This window comes from Canis lupus, chromosome 34, assembly GCF_048164855.1.
Source record: "Canis lupus baileyi chromosome 34, mCanLup2.hap1, whole genome shotgun sequence".
In the NCBI taxonomy this organism is placed as follows: domain Eukaryota; kingdom Metazoa; phylum Chordata; class Mammalia; order Carnivora; family Canidae; genus Canis; species Canis lupus.
The window spans coordinates 10,458,899-10,485,882 of record NC_132871.1 but is presented as its reverse complement, the minus strand read 5'-3'; the positions used below and the strand labels follow the sequence as shown (position 1 = coordinate 10,485,882).

At 39.9% G+C, this 26,984-nt stretch overlaps 1 long non-coding RNA gene across 3 annotated transcripts in view; it reads left to right on the top strand.

The window, feature by feature from the left end:
• Positions 1-26,710, top strand: part of LOC140624602 (uncharacterized) — a 40,666-nt gene extending 13,956 nt beyond the window's left edge. Inside the window, exons 2-3 of one of the 3 annotated variants that reach the window (XR_012024072.1) lie at positions 1,304-1,554; positions 26,434-26,710. This is a non-coding gene — a long non-coding RNA (uncharacterized lncRNA). Of the gene's footprint in view, positions 1-1,303; positions 1,555-3,098; positions 3,211-13,927; positions 14,711-26,433 lie in introns of those variants that run through there. The other 2 variants (XR_012024071.1, XR_012024073.1) reach the window with 2 other exon arrangements.
• Positions 26,711-26,984: the final 274 nt, after the last annotated feature.

Genomic DNA, 26,984 nt, shown 5'->3' with positions numbered 1-26,984 from the left:
GAAAAAGTAGGAAAATGAGATTTGAAGTATAATGCCATCTGTCCAAATTTAAAAAACAAATTCAAATTTGTTAAATACAAAATAATGCCGAATGTACAAAGATACACATATCAACAACATCAGAATGCCTATGTGGAGGCGAAAGGAATGGTGATTAGGATTCTGGGGTAAGGAAGAGAAAATAATGAAATAAGAGAAGGGTCTTGTGGGATTAATGCAACAGACAATGTGTTATCAAGTGAGGTGTAGGATTTTATAGGCCTCTGCCCTTCAGGTCAAGAATGAAGAATAAGACCATAATTTTAATTTGTCTCTGGGAATGTCCTTCAAATCAAGTGACTGTTAGCAGGAATGATTGTTAGCAGAAAGCAACAGTTAAGAGACAGGAAGGCTTTTGAGTCTGTCCTATATAATCTGTTCACCATGGTGATGGAAACCTTGGTCTGGATAACTCCACCACCTAATAATCTCCTGACTGACAGTGGAGCCTCTGGCATTGTCATCAATGAGCGACTTAGATTTTACAGCAAGAGGTATAGTAAGTGGCATTTGCAAGGTATGTACTTGTAACTCGCTCCTACAACTTTTAATGGTTCTCTGTATAACAGGAAGTCTAAAGGCCTAAGTTTACAATAAAGACCCTCTAGCGTGTAAAATCAAACTACCTCTCCTGTTTTTAAAGAAAAATATGGAACTAACATCGATCCTTCACTCCCCTGAAAGTCCTTTTGCCTCCATCATTGCTTACCCTGGGTATCCCACCAGATATGTCCTTCCATTTCTCTTCTTCTCTAAGTCTTTTCCACTTTCAGGACTAGTTTTGAGGCACAGCTCTTCTATGGGGCCGTCTTCTCTCATCTCAGACCCAAGTGACCTTGACTTTCTCCTTCATACAGTTGTTAGAGTGCATGCTGCTTGGAATCATAAATATCTTTTTATACAGGTGCTTTCTCTGCAGGAACTATGTTATGTACTCTCAACTCTCATGAATATAGACATACCTCATTTTATTGTGCTTCCCAGACATTGCATGTTTTTAATAAATTGAAAGTTTGTGAGGACCCTGCATTGAGCAAGTCCACGGGTGCCATTTTTCCAACAGCATTTGCTCACTTCATGTCTCTGTGTCACATGTTGGTAATTCCCACAACATTTCAGACTCCTTTCACTATTATTATGTTTGTTGGGGTGATCTGTGATCAGGATAAGGTAGTGTACTTACTAGATAAATGTTGTGAGTGTTCTGATTGCTCTATCAACCAACCACTCCCATCTCTTTTTCTTCTCTTTGGGCCTCCTTGAGATACAACAACATGAAATTAGGCCAATCCTACAATTGCTTCTGAGTGTTCAAGTGAAATGAAGAGTCAGTTGTGGTGGCAAACTTCACTGTTGTCTTCGTTTGAGAAATTGCCACAGCCACCCTCACCTTCAGCAGCCATCACCCTGATCAGTGAGCAGCCTTCAACATCCAGGCGAGACCCTCCACCACCAAGAAAGATTAGAAGTTGCTGAAAACAAAGATAGCCCTTTCAGTAATATTCTTAAATTATAGTATGTACATTGTTTCTTTTTTAGTTATAATGCTATTGCTCACTTGATAAGACTACAGTAGTATAGTGTAAACATAACTTCTATATGCACTGGGAAACCAAAAAATTCATTTGACTCACTTTATTGCAATATTTACCTTATTGTGGTGGTCTGGAACTGAACCCCCAATATATCTGAGGATTGCCTGTGGTCCTAAATCTTTTATAAAGTATTATCAAATAACACTTATTGACTCTCTGCCTGGATACTGAAGAAGGATACAGTAATCCCTGGATATTGTCCCTAACTTCTATAAAGAGCTTATAGTCCATTGGAAAAGTATGTCAATCCCCTGAGAGAATTAGAAAGTGCAAGATGACAGGAGGCACCCTAGGGGATGGGCTGGAATTGGGAGAAGTGATGCCTGGGACTGGTGTGAATCATAGCAACCTTCAATCTAAAAGCAGAACTTAACCTTTTCTGTATTCTGTTTTTAATTCAGGCCTGGCATGTTAGGTCAGGGCACAGGAGAGTTAGATATATAGTAATGTTTCAGCAAGGTCTGCTGCTGATGTGTGATTATAGGATCATGAAGTCATTTCCCTACTAGGAAGCCAATGCTCATCTTTTCTGTCTGGTGTATTTGAGGGCAAAAATAATTATTGAACAAATCTGAATTTTGCAGGGGGAAATATTAACTGATGACTGAAAACAAGGAGTGGTGTCCTTAGCTAGTTCCTGAGTACAGCTCTGATCCTCATGGCAGCCAAACTTGTCAGTGGGTTGTGTTGCTGTTTGAGATAGGAAGGCATTGAGTCATAGAATACCCACCAAAGAATGGGCTAAATAATAATGATATTTAATGATCTCACACATAAAGATGTTTAGAATAGGGTGATGCCATGAATGATTTAATGATAATCATATTATTGAGGACCCAGGATCCTCCACCACTTCTATCTGCAATCCTTAGTGTATTTTCTCTTCATCCTCAAATGGATTGCATCTTGGACATAAGATGGTCACCATACTTCTAGACTGCACACCTTAGCAGAGCTGTGCTCAAAGGCGGGGTGGTACGAAAGCTTCTTTCCAAGATCACTCTTTGTCAAAGAAGGACATATTTCCCATGAGTTCCTGGCAGACTTCCCAGTACATATTATTGTTCAGAATTGGGCCATAGCCATGATGAACCACAAAGAAATATTGGGCTTTTTAGCACTCTTATAGGAGATAAGCTTTGCTAGCATGGAAGAAAGGGGAAGGGATTGGTGGTAGTTAAGGCAACCAAGAGGTTTTCACAGGCCACAGACATATTGGGTATTCAAGAAACTTTGAGCCTTTTCTATAATTTCATACCTCTATCATGTGGAATAAAATCATATTCATGGGCAGCAGGTTCTCACAACTCCCAGACCTGGTGTCACACCTTCTTTCCTTGCTGGATCGTAGGGAATTTTCTCTCATTTAATTTACTTTATTTCACCCATTATTTGTCTAACTCATCATTCATCATATACTTATTGAGCATTCAGCAGATGTTCTTAAAATTTTTTATGCCACAGGCTCCTTCAGCAGCCAGATGAAGCCTACAGATGCCTTCTCAGAGTAATGTTTTAAAAATCATTCCAAAAAGAAGACAGAATTACAAAGGAAAACAATTAAATTGAAATGCAGTATACCTGTGGACCCTGTGGCCAGAGTCTGTGCTAGTGCTGGCATATAAAATATTTATAATTATAAAATATATAAATAATATAAAATAATATAAAATAATAGCCAGCTAGTGCTGGTATATAAAACCCACCAGGGACATTATGTTCATGGAGTTTAGAGCCCAGTGGAGGTGACAGCCAAGCAAAAGGCAATTTAAAGCTCTGATAGGAGAGGTATAAGGTGCCATGGGAACACACACAGTTCAATTTAAAGCTCTGATAGGAGAGGTATAAGGTGCCATGGGAACACACCCAGTTCAACCTGGGATGGGGTTGGAGGAAAAAAAAAAAAAAAGATTCCTGGCTATCTAAGAAGAGAATCAAAGTGATTAACAAGGAAAGAGGTAGTGGGAAGACAATTCTAGTGAGAAAGAAAAGTAAGTGCGAAGATGTATAGATGAGAGAGATTATGGGGGTTTTGGAGAATAGTTACTAATTCACTATTTCTGGAACATAGAGGTCAAAGGGGGTAGACAGTTCTGGGGAACTGGATAGAGATGAGCTCATGACAAAACACTCCTAAAAGAGTCTGACGCTGTGCTGAAATCCACTCTGAATGAGTTTATTATATGAGGCAACTTTGCCCAGTAGAGACATGTGACCAGACTATAGTGACCTTGTTGGGTTTTTGCTCACTGTAGAATCTGCAGGACTCAGCACAGTGCTGTATTAAATGAGGGCGAAATTAAACTCCAGGCCTTTGGGTTGCTGATTCCTAAAGCAGCATGTTACAGGACATTCTGTGAGGGCCCCCAGTGCCCTGAGAACACGCTCTGTCAGCCCCTGAAGCAGAGTCGTCTACAACTCTCATCCTTCTCCACTACCATGTTCCTAGCCAACCGTCACAGCTGTAGATGCGGATGGGGCCAGAGTAGCAAGGGCTCATACAGGATAAGTGGGAAACTGAGGGTGAACATTTGCTCCATAGTCAGGGCCGCCACACATCCAGGCTCTCACCTCACTCTATCACCCAGGCTCTTACAGTGCCTTCCAATGGCTGCTCCCTTGGACCAGCCCTTGGTCCTCTTATTCCCTATAAAGATATCAAAGCTACCATCTAAATTTCTAGGATGACCTTGACCCCTCCACCAACAAGTCCCACCAGCAAACCCAAGAGTTCACAATAATGTGGCTTGTGATGTACCTTACACATTATTCTACATCTGTCTCCTAATGCTCAAAAATGCAATAAGGATGAATAGAGCATCAAATGGGAAACACAGGACCTGGATATTTCCTGAAAAGAGGTAATGACTAGCCGGACTCTATAGCTGGAAGGGAACTCAGAATATAACTAGTACAACTCTTTCTCCTCACTGAGGCCCAAGTTATAGTTGCAGTGATACAGATGAACTTGATCATGTCAACTGTGGCCCTGATTAAGGTTGTAGAAGTTAAGTTGTCTAACCTCTTGGAACTTAGCATCTTCATTTCTAAGATGAATGGTTGAAAGTCTTGGCTAAATAACTTCTGTGATTTTGAATCATCAAAATTCTCTCCCTGTACATGAGTCTGATTCTTACTAAAAATGTATTCTTCTCATTTATTTCAAAGGTGGATTGACATAGAGCTGAAAGTTAAAAACTCACCTACTTTTTGTCACATGGGCACTATTTTTTTATAATTACCCTATTATCCATGAGTCAGTTTGCCACAGAAATCTCAGACAATGTGAGTGAATTATTCACACTTCATAGTAGAAACATAGTAGCTTTTCACTTCCCACGTCATTTAAAATATCTCCTAGATTCTATCATTCTAAAAAATCTTATGAACATGCACTTTTTTTTTTTCTGTTTTGGAGTGTGCTTGAGAACTGTGTACTATGTACAGTGTGAGAGAAATTAACTGAACTGGGTAAAATTCACATAACTTGGCATTCTCTGTCCTAGGAGATAAGAAATGGCATTCTTTTTTTAAAAAAAAAAAATTTAAATCCAATTTACCAACATATAGTATAACACCCAGTGCTCATCCCATTAAGTACCCTCCTTAGTGCCCATCACCCAGTAACCCCATATCCCCTCCCTCCTCTCCTTCTGCAACTCTGGTTCCCAGAGTTAGGACTCTCATTATTTGTCTTCCTCTCTAATTTTTCCCTACTCAGTTTCCCTTCTTTCCCTGTAGTTCCTTTCACTAAGGAAATGGATGGCATTCTTAATGATGGAAAGATCCTGATGTCAGCCTCTTGATTTAGTTCTATTGGAGCCTTAGCTCATCACTTAACTTCACTGAGTCTGATCTTTCATTAGTAAAATGAGAGATAACCTATCTGACAACCAGATAAAGAGGAATAAAGTTTGCAAAGCACTTAAGCCATCTACAGGATGATTTGAAGAGAAAAAGATAATAATCCAACTTGGATTTTTCTTTGATGACATGGCAGATTGTCCTGGTGGCATAATTTATAGGCCCCTTTCTTTGTCCACAAAGGGTTCTCAGGACCTGGAACAGCGTTTCCCTGAAACTACTAATTTTTGGCTCATACCAGGCATTGACCGTGAACTAGATTTTATTTTATTTTATTTATTTATTTATTTTTTTTTCGTGAACTAGATTTTAAATACAAAAATCAAGTGGGACCAGATCAGACCACCAAAGTTCTCCTTTTCATTTTCCTTCTGATAAATGCCACAGTACACAAACATTGAAAAAAGAAAAACATGAAGAAGGTATCTGTAAAGCAAACTAACATTTTGAAAACTTTGCCCAAGAATTTTTGTAGATGAATACTGAATGCAAGCAAGGTGAGCTCTTCCAGTTTATAAAATATCAATGAGAAACTATATACCAAGATTACACCAAAAGGGATCTTACAGAGAAAGTCAAGCACATAAGTATGGGTTTCCAAAATATAAAGGTCATTGAGTACAATAGTGCAAAAATTCTAGAAGTTTCTCATTAAGTGTTTTGACTGTAGAATTTGTCTTTGCCTGAAGCAAGAGACCCAGCTGTTTTACAATAGGGTCTTTTGCCTCCTAGCAACACAGCAGACAATGTGTGCCTTAAACAGCAAGTCTGTTTTTGAGGACCACATCTCTTGGTTGTCTATGGTTTTAATAAAATATTTTCTGAAGTTATTAATTAATGTTGCACAGCATTTATTACTTTGATTGTTTATTCAAAATTTCAACCAGTATTAAATTCTTATGGTTTTTATTTTTTGATGCATTAAATTTCATTGGAGTGAGGGACTTCCATTTTGAGATTTTAGTATTTAAAAAAAATCATTGGTTTTTAAACAGAAAGGTTTGATGGAATATTAAATTTGATGAATCATAATAAGTGTCTGTGTTTGTTAGCTTTTATAGACCACATTAAAGCATTCATTAATAAAGTCACACTACACTGCTTTGAGTAGGTCCTAAAAGGTTAACGACTTGATGCAGGCTGGTGTTCCTAAGGCTTACAGTTTGAGAGTGGCATGTGCAGAACTTGGTTCACTTTGAAACTGGAACACAAAGGAGAGATTCTATTTTCATCAAAGCAACTTCTCGGTCCTCTTTCTCTTTTCCTTTTCTTCTCCTTTACTCAATCGTCACCCAAGATCTTGCTCACTCAGGTGTATGTGGTATGAAGCCAGTGGCTTGGTAGCTGCAGGATGACCCTGGAGGGGCCGTGGTGTCACAGGAGAATGTCACCCTCCCTCCTGGCTGTTCCAATGGTGACCTTTGAGAGGGAGAAGCTGACTCAATTATGAATCACCCATTTTGGAACAGGAGCTGTTATTTGAGAAGTATATTTTTAACTGTTTGATTTTCTTTCCCTTGGAAAGTCTGTTTTGGAAGATGGGATATAGAAATATATGCGATGTTTAAACAAGAATCACTTATACAAACACTAATTACAAAATCACGTATCCAGAGGACACCGGATATGTATTTGTTGACTGACTGGATACCACAAGACTCAAGAGTCAGGGTCCTACATCCTCCAATTCTGTGGCTACGAGTCCTTGGAGTAATATTACATTTGAATTGTTTGCCCCAGAGAATTCCTGAGTCAAACTTTTATTTTCTATGTCAGAAACAGCATCAAATTAAACTAGATTGGAATTGTGAAGCTGCTTTAAAAAAAAAAAAAGCCAAAATGGTGCAATTCCTCGATATTAAATAAAAGCTCCATAGACACTTTGTTGAAGTGCCTGAAATCTGTGTCTTTTCCAGAGGAAACTTTCTTGGCAAAGTCACATATGTGTGCGGGTAAATTTTTCTTAAAAGGAGACTTTGTGCAGTGCCTTGATTCTGTTGGGAGTTGTTAGTAAAATAAATGACTCAAATTGGTTTTGTGTGGGAGACAAATCAAAGCATTTCCATGAGGTTGGAGGGCTGACCTGCAGTAGTTTAACCATTTCCTGAGCAAAGTAGAACCTGGTGGATTGGATGGATGATCGTTCCCATGTTAGTCATTGTGAAGAGAAAAATAACAGTTCATACAAAAGAGGCCACCAAGGGTTATATGGCTGCAATTGTTTCCAGGCTGAAACAACTTCGTATCTGTTTATTATTGTCAGTATCTTGTTATATTGTTCTTTCAGAATCAATAAAAGCTAAACTCTGACCATGATTTTACTACTAGACTCTCCTGGAAGGATGTGTAGTACTGAGAGTCAAGAATCCCAGAACAGGGAAGGAGATAGGGCTAATGATGAGTCAAAGTTAAATCCACTTTATTTAACAATCTTTTTCCAGAGAGGAAGTTGCTTCATTAATGTAAAACATATGGAAAGATTCTTGTCGTCATTGTTTTTTTAATGTATGAGGTACTTTTTTTCTTTAGAGGAAAAAAAGGAACAAACACATATATAGAGAGATTTTTTTTTATTTTTAAAAAAGGCTATTTTCAGAAGATTCATCACTCTCAACTTTTCCACATTTCTACAAAATCCTATTGTCAGCCATGGCCATGTGAGGTTCATTTTATCTTCCCTAATAGTAGTTTTTATATTTCATAGAAGTTAGTTTAAAACAAACTCAACTAACAAGCATAATCTTTTGTAGTTTTTCTTCGCAGGATCACATCATCCATTCACAACCATTTTAAGGCATGAGCATAATAGACACTATTCGAGTACCTAATGTATCTCAATGCCTGGTGTCCGCAGAAATAACCTTCCCCAGCTTTACAGTCCTGGGTTGAATCCATGGCCTGTGGTGCTTGGTAAATACTAAGCAACAAGCTCCTGGAATGGTAGAAGAGAGAAGATTTTGCCACTGTCCAAAGTGTAAATACTTCCACCATCCCTAATCTGAAGCTACCAAACCCGAGGTGGGAAGAGATATACACAGTTGACTCTGCCAACCAGTCATAACTTGGCTTCAGCACACTACCATAGACCCCTCCAAATTGCATGATTATGACTCTAGGATTATTTAGTAGATTGGAAAAGGAGAGCTCCATTTGATGGATGGATGGATGGATGGATGGATGGATTTTTTTTTTACCCAAAAGCTCTGAAAACAATTTTATCTAAGGTCCAAGGTCTCAATATTTGCTGACCTTATTCAAGCACTGCAAGAAACCAGTGCCAATGCATTTCTTATTCTAGAAGCTCTTGGTTAATGTCACTTTGTTTAATAGAATGTTGTAGGGGGGAAAAATTCTCTACGTGAGTTACAATAGAATGGTGGATTATAATGTGTGATCTAGTCCTGTAATTTTTAAAAAGTTTATTCTTTAAGATATGGTCTCATTATTGGAATCTGAATCTCTGTAGAATGAGGCAGCTTTGAAGGACTCAGAGTCAGTTAAAAAAATGGAGGAGGTCACTGAAATCTCTGGAGCTTTCACATGGAAACAAGGAAAATAAGGGTCCATCATATATATATATGGTTAATCATATCTCTAAGGTACTTTAAAGAAAATTATGTAGAGTAAGGCTTATCATTCGCAGCTGTTTAGGAGGAATGCCAGCAATGTAAGTAGGCCAGTTTTGAAGATAATGGATTTATGCCTTGCAGGAAGCCAAATGTGTGATCACTCAGACCAGAATCTGTTAAATATCATGTTGCCGTTTCTCCACTTTCTTCCCCATGTTAGGTCACATCTCAAATATGAGCATCACCCAGAGGTTGCCCAGGTGATCCTAGGCCATCCTGAGCATGCAGCTGTGCAGGGCTTGACCTTGAAGGACAGATGGCATCAAGGGGAATTCTTTTATACCTTGTATTGGCCAGGGCTCAGCTTCTGACATTTCTGTCTACAGACGACAAAAGGCTTTCATTGTAAGCTGCTTTCTGATGCGTGCTTAAAACCAAGTTGAACACATTAAAAGGGAGAAGAGGCAGAAATGTACTCGCTGTGCTCTGTGAAGAATTAAAAAAAAAAATTTTATGGAAGTCGATGAAAGGGAAATAGATTTTTTAAATCTTTATGCCTTCTTCCCCCAGAATTGGGCTTAATATTTATTTCAGGTTAATTATAATTCTCCATTCATTCCAATACACATTTATATTATGTTCCATATTATATTTCCTCTTAAAAATTGACATTTAAAATGTTTCACACAAATTATATTTAGCTGAGTTTGCTCTCTATTTCTGATCTGAATAATATCATGATTCTTGCAATCCCAAACCTTCCCTCAGTAAAATTTACTATCACCGGGGTATGGTATGCTTTCAAGGCTCCCCTCTAATTTTTTTTCCTTTTTCAACTATAATGCTTTCTCAGACCTCCTTCTCTATAAAGTTACCAAGATTCTTTGAAGTATTATCTGATTTCAGAACTAAGGCTTAACCATTCCTCTTCAGGAGACTTTATATAACCCTCTATCCTTCTAATTTAGTACTTCAGTCCACCATGTACCAACTGTAGTCCTCTTGACCCAGCATTTTTCTGGAAAGTACAAGGCAAAATTTGTGAAATTCAGTTCTTGATCTGATTACACGGGGGCTACGTGCTTGAATGAAAAATAGTAGCAGCTACCATTTACTGAGTGGTTTTAGTGTCCCAGGCATTGTTTTAACTGTTCTACATGTATTCCTCCCTTAGTCTTCACCATGGCCTGGAGGAAATAGGTCATATTATTATTATCAGCCCCATTTTCCAGATGAGCACAGAGAAGTCATTGAACTTTTATAAGGTCGCAGGACACATCAGTAGCATCAGGGTGCTAGTTGAGGCACTCTAATTCAAGAGTCCACATTTTTATCCACTATGCCATGCTTCACAGAGCAGTCTTACAATCCATCTTGAAAGCTGTAATCGTGGCCGTGTGTGCGGTGGAAAGCATGCGCACTAAGGGCCAGGAGATGAACTTTTAATGCAATTTTGCCACTAATTAGTTGCATAAGCTTGGACAAGTCAGCCTTTCTGGAAAAAAGCTAGGCAGAAATCCATTACGTTAAGTCCTTTTATAAGCAGCTTATTTATTTTAAATAAATACTATGGCTCTCAGTGGGAGGCCATTTAAGCAGAGCCATTAAGACCAATATAGAATAGTTCCTGGGGTCAGACTGTGAGGTTGCCACAGGGTTCCATGCAGGACCTCCTGGATCGAGTCCCTTCTCTGCCTCTTATCAAATGTGAGATGGTGGCAAGTTTGTCACCCTACCGGAGCCTCCATTTCCTCAACTTTATTTTTTTTTTCATTTCTTCAGCTTTAAAATGCAAAATAAAAGGTGTCTACCTCAGAGGGTCATGGAGGGTAGATGAAGAGTGCGCTTAAAGCATTCAGTGTAATATTACATATGATTATATGGTCCTATGAAGTTACTATTATTATGCCCATTATATGGATGAATAAACAAATCCCTACAGAAGTTAATTAGTTTGTCCAAGGATATTTATATTGCAGGTGTTAGAGTCAGGATTCTAATCCAGGCAGCTGGGTATTTAACCAAACACCTTCTTTCTCCCAGGCCTAAGTGGCTACTCCATGTCTGATACTGTGTTATCTATACCTGAGCTAACGGCCCGCCCCAGTCTATCTTCTACCTTCCCACAGTTCAGCAGCCAGAGTTTAGCTTGTATCTCCAGAGGAGTTTTAGGCTCCTGCCCCAGCACTAGACCCACAGTCCCTTCTGATGGTCAGGGACTGCCTCTGTTCTCATTGGTCTCCCCTACCCCGTCACACAAACTGTATCACCAAGCATTGATCTCTTTTCTGGAAAACAAAGAGCATAAGCTGGAATCCTCTACCAATTTTTTTCCCTAAATGTCAAGTTCTACAGGTTTTAGGATGCATCCACCCTCCCAGGCCCAGCTTACTTCCCACATGCCCACATAGATAAACTTTTTTCCCCAAGAGCTAATTTCCAATTTAACACAAAATATTGAGATTTAAAGTTTCACAGATCATAACTACTGGTAGAAATGGATTTAAGATGTATTGAAATTTGCTTCCGTCATAGGTCAACTAAGAAAATTAAATGCTGTACCCAGGAAAATAGAACACAGACAGGTAGGAATAATGAGTGTCTTTAGGACACATGTTGGAGCACAAGAGAATTAGTATCCAGATTTCTTTATATGTTACAGGTGCATTTATTAAAAGCTCCAGAACTGTCTAACCTTGAACTACCATGTACCATCCATAGCGGGATACAAAGCCATTTGTGACTTTTAGTGGTTGCATCAGTTTCTCTGAAAATGCCTTTCCTTCTTTTTTTTTTTTTAAAGATTTTTTTTATTTATTCATGAGAGATACAGAGAGCAAGAGAAGCAGAGACACAGGCAGAGGGAGAAGCAGGCTCCATGTAGGAAGCCCAACGTGGGACTCGATCCCGGGACTCCAGGATCATGCCCTGGGCCAAAGGCAGGCACTAAACCACTGAGACACCCAGGGATCCCCTGAAAATGCCTTTCCTTCTTAATTGATAGCTAAGATACTGAATTTTTCTGAATAGTAGAATTCCTATATTCTGATACTTGCTTGATTTCTCAAAGCCCCCCCAAAGGGCCTTAACACTAACTGATTCTAAAGGAGTTTGGTCTATTTGGGTTCCCCTTTGTTGAAGAACACTGGCAAGAAATGTTACCAGTTGGCACTTCTGTGTGGACAACTTCCACCCAGGAATCCGTGTAGTTTTGGGGTTTCACAATGATGCTGATCTGAGTCTCGGCTACTTGAAACATGACTCTTTTGTAAAATGCTCTTGATTCCTGATTATTCCCACTGTTACATCTTCTGCACAGAACTATTTGGAGCAAAAATTAAGAGCTGGTCTCTTTCTCTGTGTGGTGAGTCTGTGTCCACAGAAAAGCAGTACTCAGATTTCCCCTCTTGGCCTATGCAATCTCTTTCTTAAAAAAAAAAAAAAAGATTTTATTTATTTATTTGTGAGAGAGAGAGAGAGAATGCATGAGTGAAGAGGAGAGGTAGGGGGGCAGGAGGAAGGGGGAAGCAAGGAGCCTGATGCAGGGCTCCATCCCAGGATCCTAAGATCATGACCTGAGCCAAAGGCAGACACTTAACTGTCTGAGCCACCCAGACGCCCCTGCAGTCTATTTCTAACTAAAGCTCTCTTCTTAACTCATGTCATAGTGTGGTTCTGGAATCCTGCTCTTCTCTCTGTGCTGTGTGTCCTGAGGCTGGTGTGGGGAGCACCCAGAGAGGGCATCTTGAGCATCTGTTCTTCTTGATGAGCTGAAGATTCCCATCTTAACTGAGGTCTTCCAGTTTTTAAACCTCCACTTTAATGTGGTGATGCTTGATAATAATAGCAAAATAATAGGAGTTAGTAAGTAAATGTTAATCCGTGCTTCAAATACAAAAGCAGTTTCTTCCGCAATAGGTAATGTAAGAAAATGTACAATAATAGTATTTAATTTGCATCAGTAGGTGAGAGCACTGAATCCTTCATATGAAGTTAAATCTGATTTTTGTTTGTGACCAGCATGAATGCTGACCTCTGCCCTTTGAATGATCTTTCCGTCTCCCAGAAAGTTCATGAAAAGGTCATGGAGCTGCACCGACTTCCTCTGTGTGTGCATGGACGTGTCTTTGCTATTGATCTGGGAAAAGACCTTGCTTTGTCCATTCAGTGGTTTTGTTCACTTTATTTTTAATGGAAACCTGATTAGTGATTATAGAATTTTTCCACAGGAATTCACACCTGAGTAAGTGCAGAAAGCTAACCTCTTTTCAAGCTGGTTATTTAGTCTGTGTTTTACCTTGGCCATAACTCCCAATTAAATGTATTTCTTGAACTCCTAACAAAGCAAAATATGGCACTTACTGGTCACAGGTTCAAAGCAGGAGAGAGAGAGGGGAAAAATGGCTTAATAGCTGGAAATAAAAACACCAGTGAATTCTTCTTACAGATTCCTTCATGTCAAATTCATATCATGAGTGACTCTCAGTTTTCCCTTTAGATCATCTTGGCATGATCGAGGAGTAAAAATAAAAATGATTTCTAGTATATTCTTGAAGTGATTCCTTTTTTGATGCTGCCTGTCAACGTAAAAGGGGTAATGAATCTCTGGAAACCTGTTCTACTGACACCATCAGCAGCATAGGCACCGGTTTTCAAATCAGACTGCAGTAACTGGTAGAGTTGGAGGGTTTTAAATCTCCACTGGAAAACTATTGCCATTTACAAACAACAAGCATTGTACTGAAATGGTGAAAAATGCACTTGCGTCATATTTAGAATGATTGCGGAGGGGGATATAACAATACTTTTCAAGACTGTAAGCAATACGTATATTCATATCTTGTGCTATTTATCTTGTAGATATACAGCACTGGAAGTTCTCGGCTGCTGGCTGTTAGGTTAGCATTGAGAAGGAAAGATCCTGAGGTTTGTCACTGCTGTATATCACCGCAGCTGTGGCCTTTGATTACACTGGGGCACCACCAGTCATTAATAACAGGGAAAGCTTTTTGTCTGGCAAATGCATCGTCGTACAGTCCTTTCTTAACACCTAAGCATCTTGGTGTGGTAGCCAACGTAAATTAAAGATGAAGATTGTTTATTTTATAGCCACACTTGTAAAAATAGAGGTGGCCGTTCCGGAGCCATTCAAGAAAATGTATTTTTCCTTGTTTTAAACCTTGAAACGTTTTCATATTTTGCAATTTGCTCAAGGGAACCCAGTCATTAAGTCTCACTCGAACAAACACTATGAGCACAATGTAATTACAATTTTAATTTCATCACTGTCACACTCATTTGGCTACCAGAGAGAGGGTTACAAAATAAGCTATCATCCAAGACAACAATCGCTGCATTGACTTAAAGACCCAAGTGCATCCACGGTTGAAGATTTCTTGAAGAGCATGATGTGAATGGAATTTGCAAATAGAATGCTTTCCAACATAAGAAAAGAAAAAGAGAAAGAAAAGCCCAACATGGTCAGATTTGCTGCATATTAAATGAGTTGCTTTGGAAGGTTGATGCCACTAGCCATTTTCCAGAAGTTCTACTTTCCCCTCAAAAGTCACCCAAAGTTGTCCAATTGCTAGGGAATGTGATTCACATTAAACTAACACATAATAAATGGACTTATAAATTCCACCCTCTATGTTAAATGTTACAGCTTTTTATTTTATTTATTTATTTATTTAAAATTTATTTATTTATTCATGAGAGACACAGGGAGAGAGAGAGAGAGAGGCAGAGACGCAGGCAGAGGGAGAAGCAGGCTCCATGCAGGGAGCCCGATGTGGGACTCGAATCTGGGACTCCAGGATCAGGCCCTGGGCCAGGGGCAGGCGCTAAACCGCTGAGCCACCCAGGCTGCCCTGTTACAGCTTTTTAAAGGTGAGTATAATCACACCATCAATTTCACTTCTAATACATTTCTATTGCCACTAGCATCCAGTAGGACCCACCATTTCTCGCATAAATGGTTACAATAGCCTTATCTGTGTTTTCTTTTTAAGATTTTATTTATTTTTTTTAATTTTTTTTTTATTTATTTATGATAGTCACAGAGAGAGAGAGAGGGAGAGACATAGGCAGAGGGAGAAGCAGGCTCCATGCAGGGAGCCCGATGTGGGACTCGATCCCAGGACTCCAGGATCATGCCCTGAGCCAAAGGCAGGCGCTTAACCACTGAGCCATCCAGGTGTCCCTTATCTGTGGTTTTCTTAACTCCAGCCCATCTTCCCTTAATTCAGAGATATTCAAAGTATGAGATTTTTCACAAGCCACTAGTGGATGGTGACATCAATTTAGCATCTCCCCATCACCATTTAAAAAGAAGAAGAAAAGGAAAGACAACAGGATGGGATAAAGCATACTGCAGCACACTGCACAGAGTAGGGGTGACTACTGATGCTCTTTCCTCCAGTGGTGTGTGTGTGTGTGTGTGAATGTGCGTGAGCACCCATGCTCCTATTCTTATTGGTTCTAGACATAAAATGTATTTCTTCTATAGGTCCTGATGAAAAAAGTTATAAATCCTCTACTCTAATTCATGTTTTCCCAAAGTGTAAGATGCTTCCAAGCAATTTGGGCTCATAACATGGATCATGTGATTAGACAGTTACTGTCTTTTCTGTTCTTTGCCCAGTTTATCTAATTGGATCAAGAAAAAGTCTTATGTTGGTGCTAGTATATCCTTAACATCCATCTGACACTTGTTATTTTTTTCTTTTTTTTTTGTTGTTGTTGTTATTTTTTTTCCAACTTAACATTTTCCACACTCACTGTAGGCAACTGCCAAAGCCTTCAAAATACAAAGCTTTGCAGCACACAACGTCACTGTCAAGGACTACAGAGATGTACCAACTACAAAAACAATTTTGTGGAAACAAGTGGGAGAGAACAGTAATTTGGGTGAGAGAAAGAGGGCACTGGAGGGTTTGGGATGGATATTTCAACATAAGCAAAGGTTCAGAGGTGTGTGAAAATATAGTCCATGTGAAAATCTCCTATCCCTTACCCCCCATGCCTTGAACTGTCTTTTTACCTCTGCCTTCTTTATTTCTACTTTTCCCACTTTATACTTGCAGCTTATTTAACTCCCTTGACTCTACTTTACCCATCTCTCTGCCCACTACAACTTTTCTGGGGGAGCATCCTAGCAAAGCTACTTTGAAAGCATTAAAAGCAAAATTAGAAGCCTTTAGAACTCAATACTTTTGGAAAATACCTAGATTGAATTTTGTAATACTGTTTTGTTAATATTCCTTCCATTTTATTCACTTTTAAGACAAATAACACTGACTTTCCACTTAAGCTTGTGATAATAATTTTGAGGAAAAAAAGGCAGCTAACATAAAAATATTAAGGAATTTAGAGTACAGGAGATTCATGGTTGGGGCAAAATGTTGTGATTGGCATATGCAAATCACTAAAGCTTTTACTGAAGGTGAGATTATGTTATTAATCAATTTTTAAAACTATTGCCAGAATAATCTTTCTAAAATACAAATTAAATCCCATCATTTCCTCTACCTAAAATCCCTCAGCACTGTTCTACTGTCCACAGGATCTGATGCCTGCCTCCTTTTCCAAACTCATTTCCTGCTACAACCCTACACACAACCAAGCCAAATAATTTGTCCCTCTATGTTTTTGTTCACTCTGCACGTTCCTTGGGAATGTTAGCCACCCCCTTTCCCTACCATCTAGAAGGTCTTTCTCACTCCTCGAGACTCAGCTCAACTACGAAGATTCTAGGCCCCTCCCAAGCAGCTGGCACTCTGTTCCCCATTATTCTTATTTATATCACTGGGATACCATTTATTACAGCGATCTCTAAGTCTTTTTTTTCTTTTTACATTTTTATTTACCATAATGCACAAAGTGCTTTATTCATCTTTGTCTCTTAAGCATCTAAGATAGTTCTTGGTGCATACACACAGTAAGCACACGCACAAAAATTGAGAATTAATAAATTCCTTATATGAAGATATACTTGGCCCAAAACCAGGGCCGGACATAATATAGGAGCCAATTACAAATTTTATATTTGCTGCATCAGCTCAGATAAAGTCAAAGAGGATTTGAGATGAGTGACAACAGTGATAACAATATTAACCAACATTTAGTAAGTCCTTCCCAAGTTCAGTCTTTATAACAATCCCTCAGGGTAGAAACTGAGGCTCAGTGAGGCTAAATAATTTGTCCAAGCCTAGCAGCTGTTGAGCAGTGGAAATGGGATCCAGAGCTAGGGCTATCCGCCCCCAGAGCCTGTTCCTAGCCACCAAGCAGTATACCAAGGATGGATCAGTTGCCTTTCTATTCTCCAGGGAGAATGAGATTGGCATCAAGATGTGTTTGGTGAGAACAGTCTGGCATCTTTGCCTCAATCAGAGCTCTGTCTCCCAAGCCTCCCTAGCACTCTGCCTCTCTGGCTCCTGGTCTTGAAGTTGTTCCCCAAACTTGATTCTGGCTCATTGGCCTGACTGCTGGCTTCCCTCATAACTGCCTGGTTCACAAAAGCAGCATCAGGTCCTGTCTAGAGTAGGACTCTTTTGCTACACAGCTTGATTGTGCAACTCAGCTGTTTGACTGCAGGCAAGTAGTTTAACCTATTTGTCTCCTCAAGATTAAAAATGAGTTATTATCCTAAAAAGTGCAAAGAATCTTGCCTGGTACGCAGTAAATATTATGAGTGTTAATTAAACAAGGTAAAACCCTCTGGATCATGCCATTTCCTGCTGTAGGTAGACGTTTTCCTGCCACAAATTCCTCCATTGTTTTAAGTGCCTCTCGAGGCTTTCAGAACACCGGCTATCTTCTGATATGGTGCCATTTCTTTTATTCTCAGACAATCCTTGCTTTGGGGCGGGCACTGTGCTAAGTGCAACAGGACAGTATTTGAAAAATGCAATATTTGCCTTTAAGGAGCTTAAGATTGGTCAGAAAGCAAAACAAAACAATAGAAAGCACTGTCCCTGTCATGCAGTGTGCTGCGAGCCCCCAGTAGGGGCAGGAGAGCAAGTTTGGGCATGTGGGGTAGACAGATACTAAGTGACCATGGGAAGCCTACAGACAGGCCCCTTCCTGGGAGAAGTCAGTAGTTTAATCTACCCAATGTTAGAGGCACAGTAATCTCAGACATGACCTAGGTGGGGTCACTATCTAAGGGGTTTGAGCTAAGGGGTGTTGCGGGGGGCGGAGCAGGGCTTGGCAGTGAGGACTCTTGAAGGGTGCAGTTCTTGGGATCAGATGAGATGCTTTAGGGTCCATCCCAGAGGTCCGAGGAGGTCAGAGAAAAGCAAGTCATTACCCAGCATCCCTCTTATTTATTGGTCAGTGTAATGGTTAATTTTATTTGCCAACTTGAATGGGCCACAGCATGTCCAGTAATCCAGCTAAAGATTATTTCTCTCTCTCTTTCTGTGTGTGTGTGTGTGTGTGTGTGTGTGTGTGTGTGTGTTTAGAGAAGAGATTAGTATTTGAATCCTTAAACTGAGTAAAGCAGATTGACTGCCTGAATGTGGCCAGGCCTCTGCTGAATAGAACAAAAAGAGAGAAAAGGAGACATTTTCCTCTCTCTGCTTGACTGTTTGAGTGGAGTTATCAATCTTCTGCTTTCAGACTGGGACTTAAACACTATTGATAAGTTTTCCATTCTCAGGCCTTTAGATTTGGATTAGAACTTATGCTGCAGGTTCTCCTGGTTCTCAGGCCTTTAGACTTGGCTGGAACTCCACCACTGACTTTCCTGGATCTCCAGCCTGCAGAAGATCCTGGGACTTCTCAGCCTTCTCAATCACACGAGTCAGTCCCTTATAATAAATACGTAAATATGTAAAATATATAATATTTTTAAAAGTGAGGACACTTTTGGTTTAACTAGAAGAACAGCCACTACTACTTTTTTCATCTCAAAATAAAATACTGGTATTAGCTACTTTGGCAATGAATTACGAATCCTTCCAATAACTGTATCACATACTTATTGAGGAGAAGGATGGCAGCGTGCCCAGAAAGCATGAGATATAAATAAGTATGACATAGTCCCTTGCCTGGAGGAACTCACAATCTAGTAAGAATAATACTTAAACACACAAATAGGTGAGGTAGGTTGATGTAATGGTTGAGAAGGTGAGCTCCAGACAGTGCTATACTGGTAAATGTCTAACAATTGATCTGGAATAAAATGAGGGCTGTACTGCTTTGTAGCTCATGCCTGTTTCCATGGTGTAGATACTCTTGCTACAGCCTATTTTAAGCCACCAATATGACATCACTGAATGCAGAGTTGGAAGGAGATATTAGCGTGGGTTCTCTCAAGCTGGTTTGAACTGGCACATGCATACCACTGGCTCTAGAGATCATATGCCTATTCTTGAGTCAACACATGTACTCATTGTATTCATAGTTCATAACTCCTTTTTAGTCCAGCATCTTCTTTTTTTTCAAAAAAAGATGTTATTTATTTATTTATTTATTTATTTATTTATTCATTCATTCATTCAGAGAGACACAGAGATAAAGGCAGAGACACAGGCAGAGGGAGAAGCAGGCTCCATATAGGGAGCCCAACTTGGGACTTGATCCCAGGACCCCGTGATCACGACCTGAGCCAAAGGCAGACAGTCAACCACTGAGCCACCCACGTGCCCCTGGGTGGAGCATCCTCATCTGGAAAGTGGGATTACAATAGTACTTATCTCGTATACTTATCTCATATCTGAGGGCTATAGGATAAACTATACAAAACATTTAGAACAAAAAACAAACAAAAAAACAAAAAAACATTTAGAACAGTGTCTGGTGCATGATATCAATAAATGTAAACCATAATTATTATAATTAAATACAAAGAGGATGGCGAGATGACTTCCAGGCAGGGGATTGTAGGATTTAAGAAACAGGTAATTTTTTTTTATAGTGGGGATGATGGGAGTTGAGGAAGGGGAACCTCAAGAATTGGGTATGCGGGGCAAAGCCAGACAGGTAAGAAAGTATCAGACGTTTTCTGAAAAATTCAATTCAGTTTGGATGAAATATAGTGGTTGCAAATAGGAGCAGAGAGATTACATGCTTAGGAATTAGACTGGGCCATGTTGTGGGGCCCTGAGTGAGGGAGATAGGGGATAGAGGAGCCATTGACTATTTAGATATAGAAGAGTGACATGACATGAGTCCTGGTATTCCTAACAAAGTTCCCTAAACTAAGGTGACACGAATGCCCACGTGAAGTGAGGTGACTGCTTCAAATCAGTGCTTGGGAATACATGCTTGTTCTATCATTAAAACTAAGTATTGGCTGGATCCAGCTGATTCTGGCACACAACTAAAGAACATCTAGGCAGACTCTTGGGTTCCATTTCTTGCTCTACTCCATCTGGAAACATAACTGGGCCAATGAAAGTTTTCAAATGGGTATGTCTTCTGTAATCTTGAACTCACATCAATGCAATATCATATCTGGCAGATATTACAGAAATATATGATCTCACCGAGTGGGGTCTGCAGGTCATAGAGTCACTAATATCAAATAAATTGCTGCCCTTTAGAAATGACTTGCAAATAGAACTTCCTCAAATATTATAGGATAGGGGAAGAATATTACTTTCTACAGAGGTGACTGTGGAAAAAAATTGCTCAGTTGGTATTATTCTCCAGAATATCACCTTTTCAGAAAACACTTTTTTTCAAAATGGTTCATTTGCTCTGGATCTAATTTTTATCATTTCCAGCTTTGTTTTGTAAACACTGTTCAAAGAGCCAATTTTTGTTTAACAGTTTACAAATTGCCCTAAATTACACTATTTTTAAAATAGCCTTAACATTAGTGTACTGCTTCCTGACTTCAACACTCACATAACATAAGCTCATTTCATGCATGTAGTTGCCCTGGGTGATGGAAGTCATAGGGTTTTAGAGTTGGAAGGGAACTGTGAGATCAAGTCTGAGACTCTCTTGCTTCATTCATTCACTGAACACTATTTGTTGGAAGTGTACTTGACAGAAACTATGCCATAATTACCCATGATGGTTAAGATAGAGGAGATCTCTATTCACAAGAAATTTACATGCTCAGTGAGAGGCAAACAATAAACAGATAAATGATCAAGTTAAGGGCCAAGGTACATTCTCTAAAGAGAAAACAAAGTTCTATAATAAATGATGTAATAGGGTTCAGGTAGAAAATTGTAGTTTAGATATCACTGCTAGGAGGCAACATCTGAACTGAGATTTGAACAATAAGAGGGAGTTAGTCACTGAAGACCTTGGGGAAGAGCATTCCAGAGAAACAGCAAGAGCACAGGCCAACAGAGAACCTGACATAGTTAATGAAACAAAGGAGGCCAGTGCGACCAAGTGAAATGAGCAAAGGGGAGAGTAGTACCCCATGAAGTAGGAGACATAGATGAGGATAGATCCTGAGAACTTTGGATTTCAATCCAGGGATTTTGAGCAGTGGAGATATGTGTATCTACTGGGTAGAGAATGGACTTGTAGCTGTAGAAGATGGCAGGGAAACCATTTGGAAAACTGAAGCCCAGGGAGGAAAAATGGCAAAATCAGTTCCAAAACCAAGTTTTCTCCTCAAGGTCCAGTGTGTTTGTCATATTGCAAATAAGAAAATGTCCAAAGGACTTTACTATTTATACAGGAGCATCTGGAAAGTCTATCATCTTCCCAGTCTTCAGAAAAACACATATGGAGGGCTTTTCTGTGTATGCGTATGTGTGTGTGTGTGTGTGTGTTAGAAAAATTGAGAGCAATCTCAAAGTCTTTGCATCTTCTAGAATTCATTTCAACAAACACATGTAGCAGAGTCACTAGGTGTGTTGCTGCAGCTTCCATATACATACAATCTGCTGTGTACTTAATCTCCGATCCTTTCCTTTCTCCTTGCTCACAGACTCTTACTCTTTGTTCATGGTGGCATCATACCCAGACAACACCTGTGTTTTCTACTCCTGTTTGCAGTTAAGAGTAACCTAATTTTGACCAAGTAGAGTTTTGCAGAGGATTCCTGGGAAAGTCTTCCTTTTCTGAAAAAGACCCCACTTCTTCCTACTTCTCTGTCTTTTTCTCCTTCCTTTGTGAAACCAGGAGGGTGAAAGCCATGTGTTAAGGCGGCAGAGCAAGGAGCTGGAAGGAGGCTGGCCCTTGATGATTTAAAGTGACCACACCAACTGTTAACATTATTACTTGTGAACTTTAAGACAAATGAGAAAATATTGGCTAAACTGTATTTGATTTTTTTTAATGTAGCTGAACACATCCCAACAAAATCACTGGCCTGGGGGAAAACAGAGATAAATTAATACACATGGCTAGAAGCCAACATAAATAGCTCATGAAAATAGGACATGGGATGTTAACTAAGTGCTAGGGTCAGGCAAAGTAAAAGTTGATTTTCCTAAACAAAGGAAGTATTTTTCTAAATGAAGAAATAGAGTACTTTCTTCAAGAATAATTAAGCCAACAACTTTTTACAATAAAATTTCCCACCCACGTAGCCCTGAAAATCAAGGAGATAAGGGACCATGGGCTTCTGAATTACACCAAGAGAAGGAGCTCTGGAGGGTGTCCCTTTAACCTGTGGTCAGTCACCTGCAAATTAATGTAAAGAGGTGTCGAGAGGTCTAGGCAAGTTAGAGCTTCCTTTGGGGGTTGTCAATGTCTCTAAGGTTGCATCTGGAGTCAGATCAAGGGGCTCTTGGTTCCTTTTTTTTGCATCAGGTTTGTAGCACATCTTCCTTCCAGGATTCTCACACCCAAAATGGTGATGGGTCTCTGAAGTTCACCCCATTCTCAATCGTGGCATCTCCATGGCTAACCAAAGTAGATGTAGATAGGAGCTTTCTGTGTCATTTCTTTTCATATCTACCTGAAAATACTGTCTGGCCCCATTTGAGGCTTTTAATAGCGTATTTAAAGGCATAATTTGGACCAGAAGCAAAGAATATATTCATGTCCTCATTTTCCCACATTGAAATTGCTCTTAGAATCTGCATTTTTCCCTCTTACACATAGACACACATGGATATTGGACTAGAAGCTTGAGGGCAAAATCTATTTGTAATGGTGACTATGTAATTTTAAGGCCCAGTACAGCATAAGTACTATGTGTTATTTAGTAAATACTCATTGTATTTTCGACTCATGGACATGAATGGTATTCTCCAACGTTCCATAGAAAAGTCTGGATAACAGGTTATTAAGTGACTTTATAGGAACAAAAGGAACCCCAAGCTCTCTATCCTCTTAAAAATGCCCCAAATGCATGACCACTGAATACCATCCATAAGATCTAGTCTAACTCTGGACTAGATTAAGAAATCCAAATGGGCATTTTCCATAATAACAAGCTGTGATATGGAAAACATTTTACTTCCTAGTCTTCTGTTCTTTTGCTCTCTACTCATCAATCTATCCTGGTAGCCCACATTTTTTGTGTTCTGATTTCAGTTATTCTGAAATGCTGTTAGCTTGCAGGGTATCTGGGAAAATACAACAGTAGGAAGGTTACAAGGAAAGCCTGACTACGAGAGCAGTCTCCTACAGACACAGCCTGGCAGGCCAGGCATTGTTCTGAGACCAGGCGTGGAGGAGGCTCAGTTATTTTCCCTTGGAGTCGCAGTGCTGATGATGGAGCACCTTCACAATGTTTCAGTGGTTACACTATCCACTCTCAAGCCACTCAAATTTTGGTGTTAAAACATTATTTGTCAGAGACGGGAAGACCAGTCATAGCTTACGTTAGGGAATATAGCCTGGGTTTCTCATCCAATTGGTGTCCTAAGGAATGCTGGCTTTGTGGTCATTGCCAGTTCTAGGGTAGGGACTTGCAACGATTTCCAAGCTGGGTAGGAGCGGAGGAAGAAGAGATCAGTGAGTTTGTTACCAGGCAGCAGGGATATACTTTTCACAAATGCACAGTGTCTTGAAAGTTTGGTTTCCCATCACCATTTATATTCCTGAGGAATAGACGTGTCTCTCACTCTGCAGCAGTGTTTCGTGACATTTGGATTTACAATGTTCAAGTTGAAGTCTCTAGCCCCTTGCAGTCTGTCAAAAACAGCTTCTTTGTCCATTTATTTTTGTCTTCCACACCCAGTCTGAATATCTTTTGTAAATTTATACTTGACAACCCTCGTATTTCAGTAGCTGGCTTTGGTTTCACAATCTACCTTGCTTGCTCAGTTACATTAGCTGAAACAACAAATTTAATCCATGATGTCAATAGTAAATTATAGCAGAGAAGTAATATATGTCTGACATCATAAAGGTCAAGGCCATGGTAAAAACACTGCAAATTCTGGAGCCATTGTGTTTGAGCAAGCAGTGGACTCTTGCTAAACACTAACATCATGAAAATCAGATTAGCACTAAAAGCTGCATTTGGCTAATCTTATTTTTGTAATATCTTCTTTTTTAAATGGAAAATTTCTAAAAGCAGAAAGCTCTCCTATTCTATACTGGGCTGTGGATTTTGCTCCCATGGACATTGGCTATGTAATTATATTTTATATTTGGTAGTGGATAAATAATTAAAACTAGAATTACTTTTCTGAAAAGATTCATTTAGAGCACACGTTTTCTATTACCATAGCAGTCAGATGGGGGAGGGGACATCGCCTCCTACCTACCTAAACTACCTTGCCATTAAAGTATCTAAATTACCTCGGTGAATTCTGAGCACAGAAGTGGTTGATGAATTGCTTTTGCATAAATGCACTTTCCCTTTGCTAGAATCTAATTTTATGAAACACTCGCGTGTGTGTGTGTGCGTGCATGCACACACACACACACACACTCACCAAGAGACACACATACACCAAAGCAACCACTGAACCCTCTCAAGAAGAAAAATTGAAGGCTGGAATTTTCTCTATATAATGAAGTTTTTTTAAACATTGCCAGTAATATAAGCATCTCTGAGGAAAGCCCAAATGGCTTCATCTCCTGTAGGGAAGAGCAGTTCATGAATCATTGTTTCCATGCAAAAGTGTTTCATTCCTTAAACTGTGCTATCAATTGTACTGGCTGATTTTTTTTATAAGTATCGAAATTTGATTTCGTCTTAAACTCATTTATTACAAGTAGGGAAAAAAATCTTCTGCAGAGTGAACTAAAAAGCCATTCTGTGGCTAAGAGTCTGAAAAATCTCATCCCTTTTGTGGTTAGAATGTGTTTAGGTGGTTTGATCTGTCATGGGCAGCCCCAGAGGCCAAGGAGGCCTCTTAAACAGCTGACAGCACTCACTTGGCTCAGATGTATTTTCGTTTGCTAATTAGAAGCATTTATTTTCGTTTCCATGTGTTCTTGCTGTGTGTTAGACATAAGAACGATCATAGTATCTGAGTTCCAAGATACAATAATGTGGCATTAGATATTATCTCCTGACAGAGCCATTTACTGTTTGTGTCAGGGAGAAGGGAGAAAATATCGTCAGTCCTCCTTATACCCAGTGCTAACCAGCACTTTATGAGGCTATTTCTTGGGGGGTCTGGAGCCACAGCTCTAAAGAATCTGAAGAACACAAATAGGCTGAAAAGAAAGTGGCCTCCAGGGAGGTCTGAAGATGCCCAGCCTCTCCCCTCGCCCAGCCTCCCAGGCTTGCCTGCCTCCATTACCACATGGAGTGACGGGTTAGCCTTGTGCCAGAGCAGAGAGAGCGTGGGGGCCAAGGTGGCCAAATCCCCCATTCCTAGTCCAGTTTCTTTGCCTTACTTGGAACCACCAGAAGCAAGCTGAAAAAACCTTGCCCTCAAATTGACCTTGGGCTATATGAACACCTGGCTCAAGATCATATAGCACTTCGAAGAAAGAAAATGTCTCCTGAAAACTAAGGTTATTACAACGAATAACTGTACATCTTTTATTTCCAAGATTTCTTTAATTTGGCAATTGATATCCATAAATATACCCTAGAGAACATGAACAAGATACGATTCCTGCCTTTGAGAACCTTAAAATTGAAAATCCTAACAAAAAAACATAGCCCTCTAAGTAAGTAATCTCTCGGCCTCTAATCTCCCCTATGTCATACTGCCGCAAGGCGAGGGGAACATGGGGAACAGGTGCATGTCACTCACAGCGGGCCCGGTAGGTCTCTCCCGGGGCACACTGATGCACCGGCCACGTCGTCAGCATGAACTTCTAACGACCTACAGGTCAGTGCAGGGGTGTTGGTGTGTACTGTGCATCTTGCCCTATATCCTCAACATGTGGTTGTGATTTTTTTTTTCCTAACCAAATAGAAAGATGATTTACTTGTTCTAATTTTCATTACAAAATAAAACATTATCCTACGGATGTAAGTTTTTATCATTTTTCACAGTAATTAGGTTTCTTTCTCTACTTTAATGCAGGAGTGAATTTTGTTTCCCGAATGACTGAAGAAGCGAATTGTGGCTGGTCCTGGGATCTGCCCACATAGACTTAGTGGGCTTCTCTTTCACTCCGATGGTGACTAGAGCTTGGAAAAATCTGCCCTCCTAGTTTGGCCTTAAGAACATGGATCCGGGATCCCTGGGTGGCACAGCGGCTTGGCGCCTGCCTTTGGCCCAGGGCGTGATCCTGGAGACCCAGGATCGAATCCCACGTCGGGCTCCCAGGCGTGGAGCCTGCTTCTCCCTCTGCCTATGTCTCTGCCTCTCTCTCTCTCTCTCTCTCTGTGTGACTATCATAAATAAATTTAAAAAAAAATTAAAAAAAAAAAAAAAAGAACATGGATCCTTGGCCTCTGGGCTACATAGCTGTGCCTTTGGCACCCTGTTTGCAATAACTGACAGCTGTGGAATGTTCCGAGCCCCGGGCACAATGCTTCACCTGCGGGCTCTCACACCACATACGGTGCTTGCGCTAGGCCTTTGAGTTAGGTATTGCTGTTTCTCATTTTACTAAAGAAAAATTGGGACTT